This window comes from Spermophilus citellus (genome assembly GCF_964194105.1).
Source record: "Spermophilus citellus genome assembly, chromosome: 8".
Taxonomy (NCBI): domain Eukaryota; kingdom Metazoa; phylum Chordata; class Mammalia; order Rodentia; family Sciuridae; genus Spermophilus; species Spermophilus citellus.
In genome coordinates, this window is record NC_138189.1 from 154,069,381 (window position 1) to 154,085,250 (window position 15,870).

The following is a 15,870-nucleotide window of genomic DNA, read 5'->3' on the forward strand; positions in this document are numbered from 1 at the left end:
TCCTGAACAGCCAAGATCGCATTCTTAACCTTTTAATCAGTGTGGACTGGATTTTCCTACTGAGTGAATATCTGTGCCTCTCCTAGTTTAAAAAGCAAGTTCCCATATAAGTAGAACGTGCCCCGCACTTGCATAGTTCTGTTATCCAATGCTACAAAATCTGTAAGTCAGTTATAGTTGGTTCCATTTTTATTTTAAAAACCCCGATGCTCAGAGAAGTTTTGTCCTATGGCAAATAATTGTCAGACTCTAGGATTATAAGTCTGTCTGGCTAAATATCCAAGTGCTGTCTGATGCCCCTTTAAATACCCCGGTCAGTTTTAAATACATGTTTTAAATAGTCAATGCCGCTGGTTCACCAGTGGCCCATTTTTTGAAAAAAAACAGGGTACATTGATACATGCAAATCCTGATTTGAAATCACGGACATTTTGTTTTGTTTTGTTTTAGGAATTCTCGTGAATGTCCCCTTTACGGAGCTCTTCCAAGACCTGTCCATAGACGTAGGTCTGTGGTTCATGAGCTGAGTTAAGGACAGTGATTCAGAGCCATAGGCCGAAGCTTCTTCCTGGTGGCAATCCACAGTCACTGGTTTATTTGAACTCTACCAACACTGTGACCCTCACGGGTGGACTGAGGCCCTGCTGTCCTGAGGAGAGAACTGACCTCTGAGAACTCAACCCGCTCCACTCTGCTTTGGCCTTTGGGCCTCCCTCTCCACTGCTCCTCCCTAGGCACCAGGTAACCCAGACCAGGTGACTCAAGAGAAGCCAGTAGGAGGTGCGCTACAGTGCTACAGTGCTCTCCTTGCACGCCTCTCCCCCCAGGGCCAGACTGCGAGGTCTGTGAGCTCACAGCCTCTGTCCCCAGGACCCCAGGCCTCTGTCCTACCATCTGCTCCTTCACACCCCACCCACATGAACTAGGGCCACCACCGGGGACACTGATCTGCCCGCCGCGTTAGCACTGCCCACTCTGGCCTTCACCTCTGTCTTTCACAGCCCTCTTCCCCTTCAGGTACCCAGTGTCTGTGCCCATCCCCTGGTCCTCCCTCCGGCCTGCCTTCCTCCTCTCCCTGACTGTGCAAGCACCTGCGTGCTGAGGCCTCCTGAGGTCCCTTCCCTCTTGGGCCCTCTCTCCAGGAACTCCCCTCTGGCTGCCAACCCCAGGGCCACCTGCAGACAACACAGGGGCACCCCAGAGCTGCCCACTCTGCTCCCAGGTCTGCCTTCTGTGGGGCCTGCCTCCTGCCCAGCCAGAAAATGGAGTCGCCTGGAGGCCTCCTCCCTGCACCCCCTCCAGGGCCGTGAGCACCAGCCCTGGCACTTCCACTTCCTAAACATCTCTGGGACGTCCCAGCTCCCAGGTGGCACTTCTGCTTCCTTCAGACCTTTTTCCTCTGAGAATGACCTCCTCTCCCATCTGTCTTCCACCGGAGTATCAGAGTAAATGTCCTAAAACATATCAATATAAACATAAAGACAAACACAAAATGAGTATCCATATAAACGATATAGAGATAACACTTTAAAACCTGAAGATCTGTCTTGGCCGAAACCTTGCCCAAACATCCAACACCTTCAGAGAAGTGCTGGCTCTCAGGGCCACCAAGCCTGCGGTGGTCTGGCCTCTCCCCCTCTCCTGCAGTGCACTCCAACCTAGCTTCTCTCAGTTCCCAGGACACACCTAGCACTCTGACCCTCCCCACCCTCTGACTTGTTTCTTGGTGGAATGCTCCACCCCTCCCCATCTTCTTTTGCTTGGAATTCTTCTCCAGCTGCTCCAGAGCTCTATGCCAAAACCCTTCCACCTCCACCAGAGCACCTTAGGCAGGGAATTGCCTGCTTCCTCTTTCAGGACCCTGAACAAAGATGTAACATGGTGCTAATCACACTTTCATTTATGCCTGTCTCCCCACTTTGGTGTGAGTTCTTTAAAGGTGGACACCATGTCTTACCTTTAAATCTCAGCACTTGAGACCTACCTGGTACATAGAGAAATTTAATGTTTGTTAATGAAGGAATGGATGACTTGCTCTGGGTCATGTCTCAAGAGGTCACTTCTACAGATGTGAAGGGAGATCCAGGGCTGCTTTGACCCACCTCATGTGCAAAAGATAAGCTTGCTGTGATCTCAAATGTCCCTTTTAGTCTTTAAAACTATTTTGTGGCACTTATACAGTTTCATAAATCTACATATGGCAGTATTCTCATGTAGTAGCCATGAAACTTTAGCAGCTGAATTGGACTGTCCTGTGACCAGGCATTTAAAGGTACTTAACAAAATGATCATAGTTAATAAGTAGTGTGATCTCAGTGAGGTTGATTTCCATCTTATTTATCTTCATTTTGCTAACAAAATGAGAAGAGGGAAGGTGTTTTTCATGCTTTCAATATAGACACTATATTTTAATAAACAGTATATTCTTAGAACTTAACACACCCCAAACTGCAGTTAAAAAAATACATATCAGGTCTGCTAGAAACTAGACTCACAACTGCCAAAATGAGTCCACTGAATCACTGGGTACACACACACCCCCGCCCCCCCACGTTTTTCCAAGGCTCTGGCCAGGTTGCTAATTAGGTAACTTCTAATCCTAATTACCTAGTCAGCCTTAATGGCTTCACACACTTCTCGCTGGTCCTGTAGGGCCGCTTTTCAATTGTTAAAACAGCTGCTGCGTTTCCACCGGGGGAGGCTGGTCTGCGCCAAGGGGGAAGCGGTCCCGAGCGCCCTGCGGTCGGCAGCCTTTCGGTGGAAAGTGGGCCACGAATGCACAGTCTGCACACTCGCGTTCCGCCTCCGTCCAACCTCCGACCTTCTGGATTCAACCCGCTTCCCCATCCCGCCCCTAAGCCAACCCCAGAGCTCCCCTCTATTGTGCACCCGGTCTCCCTGACTGGGAGGGTCCCGCGCGCACGTCCTGCTGGATTCCGCAGCTTCGCTAGGGTCTGGGAGGCCTCCCTCTACTCCCCCGGGTGGAGAGGAGGCAAGACAGCAAAGTGTCCCCCATGCCGCCCGCGAGCCTCCAGTGAGAGCGCTGGGTCGCTGGGCGGGGTGTGTGGGAGAGAGAGGGAGGGAGGGGGAGGGTGTGTGGGAGAGAGAGGGAGGGAGGGGGGGGGTGGAGAGAGAGAGAGAGAGAGAGAGAGAGAGAGAGCGCGCGAGCTCGTGTGTGTGTGCGCGCGTGTGTGTGTGTATGTGTGTGTGTGTGTGTATGTGTGCGCGCGTGTGTGTGTGTGTGTGTGTGTATGTGTGCGCGCGCGCGCGCACGCTGGCGCGCAGCGGGAGGGAGGGAGAGGGGGACGGAGGGGGGGCGGCGGGCAGAGCCCGGAGGGGGCGGGCGGGCAGCCGGGCGGGAGGCGGGGAGGCTCTGGCTTGAGCAGTGACACTCTGGAGTGCACACACAATCCCCGCTCGAGCCCCAGAGAGCGGAGCGCGGAGCCGGGCACCGGCCGCGTTCTTCCCCTCGCCGGGCGCCCAGGGCCAGCGGCCGCCCGCAGACCCGCCCGCGCCGCGGCATCCTCCCGCACCCGGCCCGCACGCTCCGCGCCCTGGCCCTGCCCGGTCCCCGGCCCGCGCCGCTCCCGCTCCACTTCGCGGCAACTTCGGCGGCCGCACGCCGCTTGCTTTTCGCCAGCGTTTGAAGTTAGCGGCGCTGGCCGCAAAGTTGGGACACTGCGGCCGGCTGATTTTCCTCTCATCTGCTTCCGCCCTGCCCTCCCGTCCCCTCGGTTCCTGGGTACGGCGGCGCTGAGCATCTCGGCCGGAGCCGGGACGTGGACCGTTCCGAAAGCCGCACCTCAGGGTGGGACCTTTTCTCTTCCCCACTGGAAAAGCAAACCGACTTCTTTAAGGTAAGTGCGAGAGGAGAGCCACCCGACTCCGCAGCCTTAGCCCGCCACCCCAGTCCGGGCACGAGGGCGTTCACACCCGGGGCTCAGCCGGGGTCCGAGGAGGAGGCGCGCGCCCCCAGCTACGAAGGGCCCAGCGAGGTCCCGGGGACCCTGACCCAGAAGGGTAGCGGGCACGAGGGGCGTGCGGCAGGTCGTCCTCGGTTCTTCTGGTTGGGTTTCGTGGCGGGGCGGCTCCGTAGGGTCAGGAGGTGGAGGGAGAGCGCACGGGCCGGGAGCTCTGGGCGCCGCGTACCGGTGCGGTGGAGTCGGGGAAGCCGCAGCGCCTCCATCCCGGCTCGGCCTGGACGCTCTGCCCTCCTGCGGGGCAGGCTGTCGCCTCCCTCGCAGGACTCACGCCAGTTGTCTGCCGCCAGAGAAAGTCAGCAGGACCCGGCTCTGGGGGCGCCCGCGCGGGGGGCGAGGAGCGAAGGGTCCCGCAGCGCGAGGCGTCCCGCTCGGCCTTCCCGGGGACCCCGCTCGGCTCGGCGTTTGTCCTCTGCGTGGCTGGCGAGCGGGGCGGCCGGGACTGGCTGTCCTGTGACTCAGAGCAGAGCGCCACTGAGGGGACGCCCGCCCGCCGGGCCACCGGCGGCGCCCCTCGCCCCGTCTGTGCGCGAGTGGGGTTCGCCCCGGCCTGCGCCTGCTTTTCTCGGTGCTGAGCTTCGCCGCGGACCCAGCCGGAATGCATGACTTCGATTCCCGCTGCTTTGCGGGTACTTCGCAACTGCTGGATTTGGGGTGCGAGTTGTCTGCACGCCGCCCAGACCCAGGCGAGAGCCCCTCGGGGTCCCGCGGCGGCTGCGCCCGGCCGCCGAGACCAGGGAGCCCTCGGGCACCTCCGCGGGGCGCTGGGCTGGCGCGCGCCCCGGTCGCCTTCCCCTCGGGCCCCCTTCGGGGCGCTGTCCATCTCCTGCTCCGGGATGTCCGGCTCCCAGGAAGCTAGACCTCGAGCGGGAAATGAACCTGAGCCAATGTCTGGGTTTGTTTCTTGGAGTTCTTTTTAGCAACTTGGGTTGGTAAAGCTGTTTACTCCTCATCTTTCGGCCCCACTGGATCACAATGGAGAATTTATTTTTTCATTTGTCTTGCTGCTCTCACCAAACACTGCCCACTCTCCCCGCCCTCCTCCAGGCCTCGCTTCCTGAACCCTTTTTCTTTGGGGAGGAGGGAATCTCCCACCTCCTCCTCCCTCCTCCTCCTCCCTGGTCGGGGCGCCCGTGAGAACCAGGGGAGTCGTCAATGGAAGTAAATAAGACCCGCTCTTCTCCGCCCCCTTCAAACAAGAGAAGTCCTCCCTGGCTCCTAGAGGTAGAGATAAAACATCTCTCCCGAGGGAGCTGCGGAGGACTTGGTGGGTTGAATTGTTTTATTATCCTGAAAGAAGTGATGGATGGATGGGAGGGGTGCGATCGTGTGGAGCAGGGTGCTGAGGGCGACCGGTATTTATTATTATTAATTATGTTTATTAAGAGCGATAATAAGGCCATAACCCTAGCTCAGGACTGTGTTTACACTTGGTTTGATTTTTATGTCAGTCTCTTATTACCGTGGTTTCAGAAAGTGAAAACACCAAACGGAATTAATTCCTCACACTCACTCTGCATATGGGATTCATCAAACCCCCAAAAGATACTGTCATTTACCAAAGTTTCAATCCGTAAACTTTTAGAAGGTTGCAGTCTTATGAAATGTCATTTACCTTCCTCTGCCTTCTTAAAGTTTTAAAAAAATTCTCAACATAATTAATTATGGTCCCAATTCCCATTTTCAATCTAAACCTATATTCAGGATTACATTAAAATATCCCATCTTTGTTCTCTAAAAGCGATGCTTATGAGTTTGAATTCCTAGTTGGGGGAGGGGGACAACTGGGAATGAGGGGCCCAGAAGTTAGAGATTAGTACTATTTCAAATTTCTCTCAAAAACCTCTTGCTTCTTCCTTTAAAGAAAGACATTCCGGGCTCCTTCTCTGCACAGTGCCCAGCTCCACGAACGTCCTTAATCTTTTCCACACACTGAAGCATAACAGCTTGCAGCCTTGTCCCGTTATTGTTTTCTTGTTTGTGTCAGGATGTTTTATTCATTAAACCTGTATGTCAAAGGCTGAGGCTCAGCGTGGCACAACGCTCTGTTTTAATTAGTAACTATCATAAAAAAGAAGCTATAGCTCTGTAATGGGCCTAAATTGCTATGAATTATGTGTGGTTTAAATTACGCATTCGTTTCAGCAGAAATGAAACCACGAATATAAAACATCTTTTAATCACTTGCAGATTACAGCTTTTATCTCTGAAGACGTAACAAAATATATAATTGAAAAATACCCTCCGAAGAAGGAGGGAAGCCCCCACCCTTGGTTGTTTGCCCTGGGTCTTATTAGCACTCCGGGGTGAAGCATGAATGTTAAAGAGGAAAGACCACATCACCAGCTTGCCCAGACCCTGCCAGGGTCTGCATCAGAACTCGAGCTGTGGGTCAGTCTTCAGATGACCGTGGAGAGACGTCGTCAGTGGCATCCTGAGCCTGGCAGTTCAGACCTAAGTTTTCTCACTTGAATTCTTCCACCAGACCCTGCATAGGAAGGGAAAATGTGTTTTAGAACTTTAACTAATTGTTTGAGATGAAGGAGAGAGACAGAACTGGAGTGAACACAGAGTGGCCTTATTGCTGTCGCGGTTGGTGCTATTCAGCCTACTCAGAGAGCAGAATTAAAAAAAAAAAAAGCACAATAGTCTTGTTGCCACCCTTATTAGAAGAAAGGTCTTTTCCATCTGGGTGTGCTGGGTGGTCGCTGGGGATGGGGTAGTGTGCCTGGACCACAGCACAGGAGCCGATGGAGGGGGGTCAGTCTCCCAGATGGGGCCGTTGATTCCAGTGATCAAGCCCTGTGTCCCCAACCTTCCTGCTCCCTGTCTCCCTGTCTGTCTTGCCTTGGAGAGCCCTGCGCCAGCAGGGACAGCTGGTTGAGTAAGGAACCTGGCCACCCGCTAGGCACCAGGAAGAAGATGCGTGGCAGCCCGCTCAGCTTGCTCATTTGACCTTGAAATAATTTCTAAAACCTTGAAGTGTTTATTTTGGAATGATTGTTGTGAGGAACATAACTTATCCTTACCCTGTTGGTCCCCAACCATGTAGTAGAAACCACAGCACCTTTGAATAGTTACAGAGTAAACCGTAACAAATTGTTGCTTTGAAAACTGATTTCAAAATCCAACTCCTCCAGTATTTAAATACTCCCTTCAAGAATATGCTGTATTTGTGCAGCAAAGCAGGGCACATTCCGCTTTATTTTTGCTCTATATTACAAATGGAAAATGAAACCACGCTAGGGTGTGTGCCGTCGTACTTGGATGTCGCTTTCCACCAAGGAAGAAGAGAGAAGACTTCACTGCTGTTGTTAAACAGATGATCACGCAGTGGGACCCGAAACACAAGACTGCTGAGATCCTGTTGTGTCACGTAGTTGACCATAAACCCCAATATATTTTTGGGAAAACCACCCCATTTCAGTGTGCTCTGTGTGTGTTCAAATGTGTGCAGACTCATGAGTCCTGGAATTTGCTGTTCCAGAGCCCACAGGGCCCGAGCCAGTGCCGAAAGCAGGTATATTCTTGGGTACCCAAAGATGCATACCTTCCCTCTTCCTTTTGTGTTTTACTAAAAACTGAAAACCAAAAATCCATGAATTTTAGTTATTTGAAGTACCTAGAAAATATGAAATGTATGTAGTAATATAAATCCTGTCAAGATTTTTTCTAAAAGTTATTTTGCATTTAAAAAATTAAGGGTAAAGAATGTGAATAAAAGTAAACTAGCAATACAGCAATACATTTCCTTAGATTTTCCCTGTGGGCTGAAGAGATAGACCTGACCACAAACAGCTGGGTGCTGGGTCCTGATGTGGTGCCAGTTGTTTAAAGAACTCACTAAGCTCGATTTGATCTAAACTTCTCTCTGAATTCTACAGGCCTCCCGTTCATGGGAAAGCTATGGGAACTGTCCCTAGTTCACATGTCACTGACCTTAAGTAACTTCCTGATCCTTCCGAAACAGATTTATTTTAGTAAGCTGGTAACTAGCTCTTGGCTTTTGTTTATCAATATTTTCATGTAGAAACTTTGAACATGATGCTGATTTAATGTTTCATCTATTTCTCTGAAGTATTCTGGCCTCACTTGTGAAAACTCTGGATTGAATCTTTTCTTTAAAAAACAAATCTGTGGCTAAAGTAGCATAATTGGATAAATGTCAAATGTGTCTTGTAATTCTTCCTCTGAAATAACTTGCTGCCTTTTTAGAGTTATGAGAAAATGATTCATTTTATAAAACAAGGTTCTATTAAGTTTGGAAGGAACTCTATAAGAATATATTATGCACTATTAGAAATAAACTCATTTGAGTGGAACTACGGGGCACCGCCCTGCAGTGTAGAGGCATTTAAACATAATAACCAGGTTACAGAAACTGAGTTAGAAGCATGCACATTTCTGACTGGGAGGATTTCAGTTCACACCACATGCTGGTGACGGCTGAAGTGCATGGAGATGGTACACATTTGTGGGTTTCTTCTAAGAGGAAGTCATTACAACAACACTCTCTTGCAGCTGTGTGCTGGGAGAATACACACTCCGCGGCCTAAAGACGCAGCCCAGACAGGGACTCCAATCAGTGTGAGTTCTATCAACAGTTAAAAGCCATGTTCCTGTCTAGTGTCCTCTGAGGCAACACCCTTGCCTGCACAGATGTAGGTAAAGTGGTACTGAAGTAGATAGATCTGACCTCAGAAAGACCTGTGCAGTGGTTTTTAAGTCACGGTGACTTTTAGAATCATAACACAGGAACCATGAGCAAGTCTGTTTTATGCCCAGACTGGGGACACGGTGTTCCGACAGTTAGCACACACCAAGGACAGCACAGGGACTGACTTGGAAGCACTGTGTTTAAGAAGCACCCGGTTTGTTCAGGAGCAGCCCTTCTGCTTGGCTGCTGCCGGTGTGAGATGGCCTTGGCATGCCCATGATCGTACGTCACGCACACCACGGTGACACCAGCCCCACCGCATGCACGCTTTGGGGATGGCCTCCGTGCCTCCTGAGGTCAAGGCATGTGCAAAATAAACACTCAGATTGCCTTGGGGGACAGTGTGCATTTTACCCCAGCAATGAATGACATGACGTCTAATCAGACTGTCAGTCATGCCCCCCAAAATATGTCACTCAAACATAAATGTCCTCGGCCCATTCACATAATCTTATTTAAAATACATTTAAAGACACAGTGAAGACATGTTTATGGGTAGGGATACACTAAGGTGTGTACACGTGTTTGGCAAGGAGACCTGAGTGTGTCTGCGTGTCTGCGCCACAACTTCCTGTTAAATCACAGCACTCGCTCAAACTTATCAATATCATCAAAAGCTTCAGATTCACATCATTCAGAACTGGATCCCATAACTGAAGAGGCATGTGTGGCCACAGTGGAGACAGACACACATGGGGACAGCAGTGTTGGTGCAATGCCCGTCCCACTGGGTAAGGCCCACAGTGGCTCATCTCTGCCTGCCTGGGTCTCTGACATGCAAGTTCCACTGGTGATGTTTGAAAGTTTGAAAAAATAAGTTGCTTTATCGTGGAAAAATAAAACCACCTCTTAAATGGGAGATAAAAATGTAATCTGTAACAATCGCAATGGCAGGATGCTTCATATTAGGTGACAGGTGTGTCACCTACAGGAAAGCCACCTGTCCCAGGTGTTCTCAAGCCTTCTCAGGAGACTAAAACACAATCTCTTAATTATTAATGTAATTTTATTTTCAGAGTCTCCTGTAACTAGAAAATACCTTTCAATGGGGAACCGTAAGCTGACATAGTTAACCTCTTACAAAGGTGTTTAGTAGCTGGATAAAACTGATGGAAACGAGGCTACCTTAAGACAAATTTTAGGGAGAAATAATATTTAATTGAGCTTCTTCGGCCTTTCCCCTTCTGAACAGCCTACCTCTTCCATTTCTCTTTGGAAACTCTGTCTCGTATTTCAGTACAAGTTACCCCAGGGCCTGCTTCACTGGTCACACTCAGAATTGCACTCGGTTGAATTTGCTGCTGTTGCCATCTTGAGAATCTTACTTTGGAGCAGGGAGTTTTGCCCTGGGCCCCACAGATTCTGTAAACTGTCCTCATTGTGCCTTGGTGTGAATTCAGGCATAGAATTTCGATGTCCAGGAATTAGGCCATTGGAGATTATCTCGGCAAGTGTAGGCCCGGAGAATACTTGCATTTAAAAACTCGACGTTCAAGTAAAATGAAAGATGCTGGATACGCCTTCAGACGATGTGCTGGCTTCCCCCTGCGTGAATCCCGCCCATCTCACAGCTTCTGAAGACGTCACCAGAGGCCCTGAGAGGGCTGCCTTTTCACAGGACTGAGGTGCACGGTGCCACCTGAGGTGCTGGTGTTCAGGTCACTCCTTTAGCGTTCACCTCTGTGGATAAAGATGTGAGTTGTGAATCTTAGCTAGTGGACAGATTAACCAAAACTCTGGGACTCCACATGTCATAGGGTCAGTGACCAACAAAACCTGGCAGAGGTGACCGTCCCTACAAAGTGAAAAGGTAAGGCAAAGCTGTGACATCATAACCAGCCCTGACATCATCACGCCACCCCTGGATGTTACTAGGGAAACCTGTGAGGGGCGCCTCCTGTGCCCCGCGGTGGACCAGGACTCTCGAGTCAGTCCAGAGCGCTGAGTTGTACATGAAGGTGTCTTTCCACTGTTACAGTGCTCAGAGGTTTGGAGACCACACAGTGCAGACACTCTCTACAGAATGAGAGGTCTTGGAAAGGGGGGAACAGGAAGCTGAGAAAGCCCCCAAGCAAATGACCAAATTATACTGCCTATTGTGTGCATGTTTGAATATGCAACAATGAACTCACTGCTGTTTACAGTCAATGCACCAAGAGCAGCTTTTAAAAAGGAAAAAAAAAAAAGACGTAGGATAAATTTGACCACCAGCCATCACGTCAGGGTGTTAAGTGCTCTGAGATACCTAGGAGACAAGTTATCTGGAGAAGGAAACAAAAAACACATTTCTTTAAGATAAATAAAATAAAATATGTAAGATTTTTAAAAATATTTAAATATCCCTAAATAAACCAGTTACTCTCAAGCATTTCATAGTTCTGTCATCAATAGATGTCGAACCCATTATGTTCTGAAATTCTGAAAATGTCAGTATTCTGAAAGTTTTGAATAATGCTCTCCCAACTTTTTTCATGTATATTATTACATTTTGAAAATGTTCTTTGAAATGTTACTGTTTTTTCAGTAACACCAGTCATTTGCTGAAGCTGAGGTTGTTTCTTGTGCTTGATTTCATGGTGTGGATGACAGTGCGTGTTGCCACAGCACCCTGGTCCTGTAGCTCAGGGTTCTCTCTAGTGTGTTTCCACATCTGTCACTCTAGCAGCCTGTGCCGTGACGTCATATGCTCCTGCTCATGAGAAATCTGAGACGCAGTCTCAGTGAAGAGACAACCTAAACACACGGAAACTTTGAACAAAGTGGTAACTCTCTGGCTTCAGCAGCAAAATTGACAGAAATGTCTACCAATTTCAGGGTGAGATGAATGGTCACATTAATTTGCATGGACATGATTTGCTTAGAATTTCTCACAACTTAATGATTCAAAAATGCCTTTTATGTAGCCTAAGTCCACAAGCTCATCCCCATGGTATGCCATGCACTCAATGTTGGCTTGTTTGTTTGGGGTAGTAATTTATTAGTAAGTGTTTTAAGGAAGCTGGTTAAACTCTTTCACTTTTAAATTATTATTTAAGGTAGAATATGAGCACATTTCAGGATAAAAACTCCTCTGGTTCTAAAGGACAGACGGGACTGGCCTTGATAAATAGGTAGTAATGCTCCACATCTGTCCTTCTGGAAAGGCTTGCTTGACGGGGACATCACTGATGGTGAAGTGGGTGTCAGCCCCTGATCACAGCAGACCCCCAGGGAGACCTCCCTAGCCCCCCGACTTCGCCACTGCCGTCACACAAGTTACGCAGCATCGTGAAAGGCAAAGGATGTTATCGGTTCTCTGCATGAAGTCTGCTTATCGCCATGAAATTACCTCTCCAGGCAGATCCCCTGCCCTTCTTCAGCCTTCGATGAGTCTGACCACCAGCCATCACGTCAGGGTGTTAAGTGCTCTGAGATACCTAGGAGATAAGTTATCTGGAGAAGGAAACAAAAAACACATTTTCTTTAGTAAGCAGAGCATAATAAGAAAAATTTGGATTAGAGAAATGGGCTATAAATTTATCTGAGACTCACAATCCACGATATGGAAATGCTGCTTTTGTGCCAGGTGGCAGCAGTCACCACGCTGCTGCGGGATCCCCTCTGACATGGGTGGAACTTGCTGGCGGGTCACGGTGGCTCCAGCAGGGCTTATTGGTGGTTCACTAGCTTTCCACTACCCCACTGGCTGGGTGGCAGTCCCCTGTAAGGGGTAAGAGCTGAAGTTAGGTTCAGTTCTAGGACTTTTTAAATAGATGATTTCGACAGTATTGGATGGGATTGTACCTTTCAATGAACTGATGAGAGCAACTGCAGATGGATGGAAGAATGCTATAGATATTCTATCAAGGCCTTTATAACAGGAAAGACGACGCTCCGGCTCCGGAGGCGTTTACACACACCCATGTGAACACACGGCAGCCCTGAGCTCCGGTCGTCCTTCCGGGAAGATCTCCGCATTTAAAGTGTGTCCACACTTTCGAGGCAGGGACAACGGTGGGCAGCCTGATGACCCCCTTTCCTCCGGCCCTGCGATTTGCCTGCTGCAGCCTTCTCCTGATGTGTCCCCAGAGCAATGGTTTGTCGTCTCCCTGGTGGTTGAAGGCTTATATTCCTGTATCATTTCATCATACTTTGATATAATGTCTTCCTTAAAAATGACTGTGGGGTCTGTTTGCATCGTCTGTCCTCTGAAAGTGTCCTTTAAAAAAAATCATCTCTTAATCCAGAAATAATAATGCAGACCATTCCGGGAACCGGTCCTGATCCACAGCTTTCTAATCCGAACACGTGCCTCTCAAATCCTCCCGTGCGTCCAGACCTGGGAAGCCGCAGCACGTCCACTCTGAGCCGTGTTAATCCAGCTTTGTTTATTAAGCTGTGGATGTCCTCAGATACGGTGGATGGTCAGATGCACAAACTCCTTCTCCTCGCTCTGTTTGAAGAAAGCAGCTAGAAGGTGACCTGCTGTTGGGAAGGACTTTGCACTAGTTTGAGAGACTGGCCACACTCTCTGTAGGTGAATAGAAGACATCTTTGAAAAGCACATTCACGTCCTCTACTTCATTTAGTCTCCTAAATGTTCAGTCCGAGAACGGTTGTCCCCGCTTTGCCGACAAGGGAACAGTGAGAGAGGAGGGACTCCAGCTACAAAAGCCAACCTGGCTCAGACGACCGTGGGCCTGTCCACGCGAGTCCTCTTACCAGGGATATTTTCTTCTTTTGCTTTGGCAGCTTTTAAACTCCTCGAACTTGGATAAATGAAAGTAGCAATCGCATGATAGTGAAGGACAGAATCGTGTAAAAGAAAAAAAAAAACAAGAACGAAATAAAATTCAGATGTTGGTTAAAAAAAAAAATCAGTCCTGAATTGATGGGAAGCCAACATGTGGGGGGACTTCACCTCAGATACTTGAGCTAGGAGAGAGCGAAGGGGAGAAAGAAAAATGTCCCAGCTGGTGTGGTGGCCCTGGGTAATCCGGCTCGGGGAGGCTGAGGCAGGAGGCCTGAGCAGCTTATCCTCATGGAGAAAATGAAGCTTTAGGAAGGGTCCGCGGAGCTCACCCAGCATCACATGGCTCAGGGAGCTCACCTGAGCTGGGTACTGGGTCCTCCTGGGCCGTCAGAACCAGGGTCTCCTCTTTCCAGAGCCACACCTGCCTTTGTTTCCAGGGTGAGGGGCTGGGGAGGAGGGCCTGAACAATCACATGTAAAGACAGTGACTCTTCATTCCTTGTTTTTCCCACAAAAAAAGACAATTGCATACGTGTATACCCCCCCCCCCTTTTAATTCTAGAACTAAGGATTTAGGGTTTGGCCGCGATAACTACTCGGGTTCTTCTCACTTTCCATTATGGATTCTATCTTAATCTTGGTGATAGTTACCTTAAGTTGCTGTAATAGGCTGTTGATATTTTGGGAGTTCAAAAATAAAATGCGTCCTCACGGGACCAGGAAAGACGTCTACAACTGGGCTACTCAAAGTCTGAGCTTTGCCTTGGCAGAACCTGTCCCAGAACCCACCCAGACCCCCTGAGCCAAGGTCTGCTTCCTATGGGAAATCTGGGCGCGTGTGGGCACTGGAAGGACTGGGAAGCACTGGTCTAGGCCATTCCTCTGCTTAGGCAGAATGTATGGTGGCCACACCAGAAGGTCCCCTCCAGGGGGAAGCCCTGGCCGCAGGCCTGCGCCGCTGCAGCCAGACGTGGGGGTGTCTTACGCAGGAGAGGCAGCCCCTCCTGCGTGTGCTCCATCCTCCCAGGGCGGCTATGCCCATGCCTGCCCCTGAGCTCCACCCACGACGGTAGGACATAGTTCCACACTAGGACCTTATCATAAGCTCAGCAGTTCTAAAATTGTCCCAAACATCTACATCTGGCTTTGTACTCACCTCCATGGTCACTTGGTGAGCTGGCTCCCTGAGAGTGGTGGGGGTCAGTGGGTGTTTTCAGTTTCACCCGATGGGAGCCTCCCTCGTGGCTCTAGGGCTGGCGTCAGCCCTGCGACTGCCCAGGCACGGGTGGCACCCACTTCACCTTGGGGACGTCACATGCTCAGTTAGAAGATGGTCTGTGGACCGCGTGCAGCTGTCCGTGCAGACTTGGGTCTCGCAGGCAGGAGCTGCCAGAATGGAAGGGCCTGGCTGGGAGCAGGAAGCAGAGTGTGAGGACGGGGGGGGGGGACACCCGGTGGCAGAGTGGGTGGGGGGACTCCGCCTGCCCTGGACTCCCCCTGAGGGGGTGGGAGGCCACTGACCTCCTTTGAGCAGAAGAGTGAAACGGGTGGTTGTGACTCAGGCCGCAGGGTCAGTAATACAGACCAAGGACAGAGGGGAGAGGCTGGAGTGACCGGGGGCAGCTAGGCGAGCTGCCGCAGCTAGGATGACTTGAGTGTTGGCACTGGGCTGGAGGAGAGCAGAGGATTGGCAGGATTGATAAGATGTCACAGCACAAGGAGACGGAAAACCGGGTTAGCCTGAGACCCTGGTCTAGTAATGGAGGGACTGCACCCCAGCAGGGGGCGTAGGGGCACTGATTTTCTTTCTTTCTTTCTTCCTTTTTTTTTTTTTTTTTGGTACCAGAGATTGAACCCAAGGGCACTTTACTACTGAGCCACATCCCCAGCCTGTTTTATTTTGTTTTATTTATTTATTTATTTTTTGAGACAGAGTCATGCTAAGTTGCTGAGGCTTTGAACTCGAGATCCTCCAGCCTCAGCCTCCTGAGAGGCTGGGATTACAGATGTGTCCCACCAAGCCAAGCTCACATGCTGATTTTCACTCAGGTCGGACTCCAGCTGCCCTGTGGGGAACTTCTGCCACATTTCAGCCTCAGTGTGGTCCCTGCTCCACCCACAGTCCTGCCCTAAAGATCTTCTGTTGGAGGGAGGAATGGGGTGCTTGTTCCTCAGGCACACAACCACCACTGAACCAGCCCCCAGCCAGATGGATTTTCCCCCACAGGGACAAGAAGAAATATGAAGTACGGATAGATCAGGTGAGATAGGACGGGCCCAAGTCAGCGAAGTCTGGCTTCCTAGAGGAGGGATTCTGCCTCCTTGGCCTCTGGGTTCCTGGGGGATTTCAATAGGCACTTGATAAACAGGCGTCGGCCTCCTGACAGTGCACACTCGGCCCAGAGAAGAGACCATCTAAGCAAACACCACACCACGCTGCTG

At 50.4% G+C, this 15,870-nt stretch overlaps 1 protein-coding gene across 2 annotated transcripts in view; it reads left to right on the forward strand.

Annotated features, from left to right (window-relative positions):
• The first annotated feature begins 3,309 nt into the window (after nucleotides 1–3,309).
• Nucleotides 3,310–15,870, forward strand: part of NDNF (neuron derived neurotrophic factor) — a 31,799-nt gene continuing 19,238 nt past the window's right edge. For both annotated transcript variants that reach the window (XM_081303821.1, XM_081303820.1), the window contains exon 1: nucleotides 3,310–3,857. The gene's annotated coding sequence lies outside the window, so the exon portion shown is untranslated. The remainder of the gene's footprint in view (nucleotides 3,858–15,870) is intronic.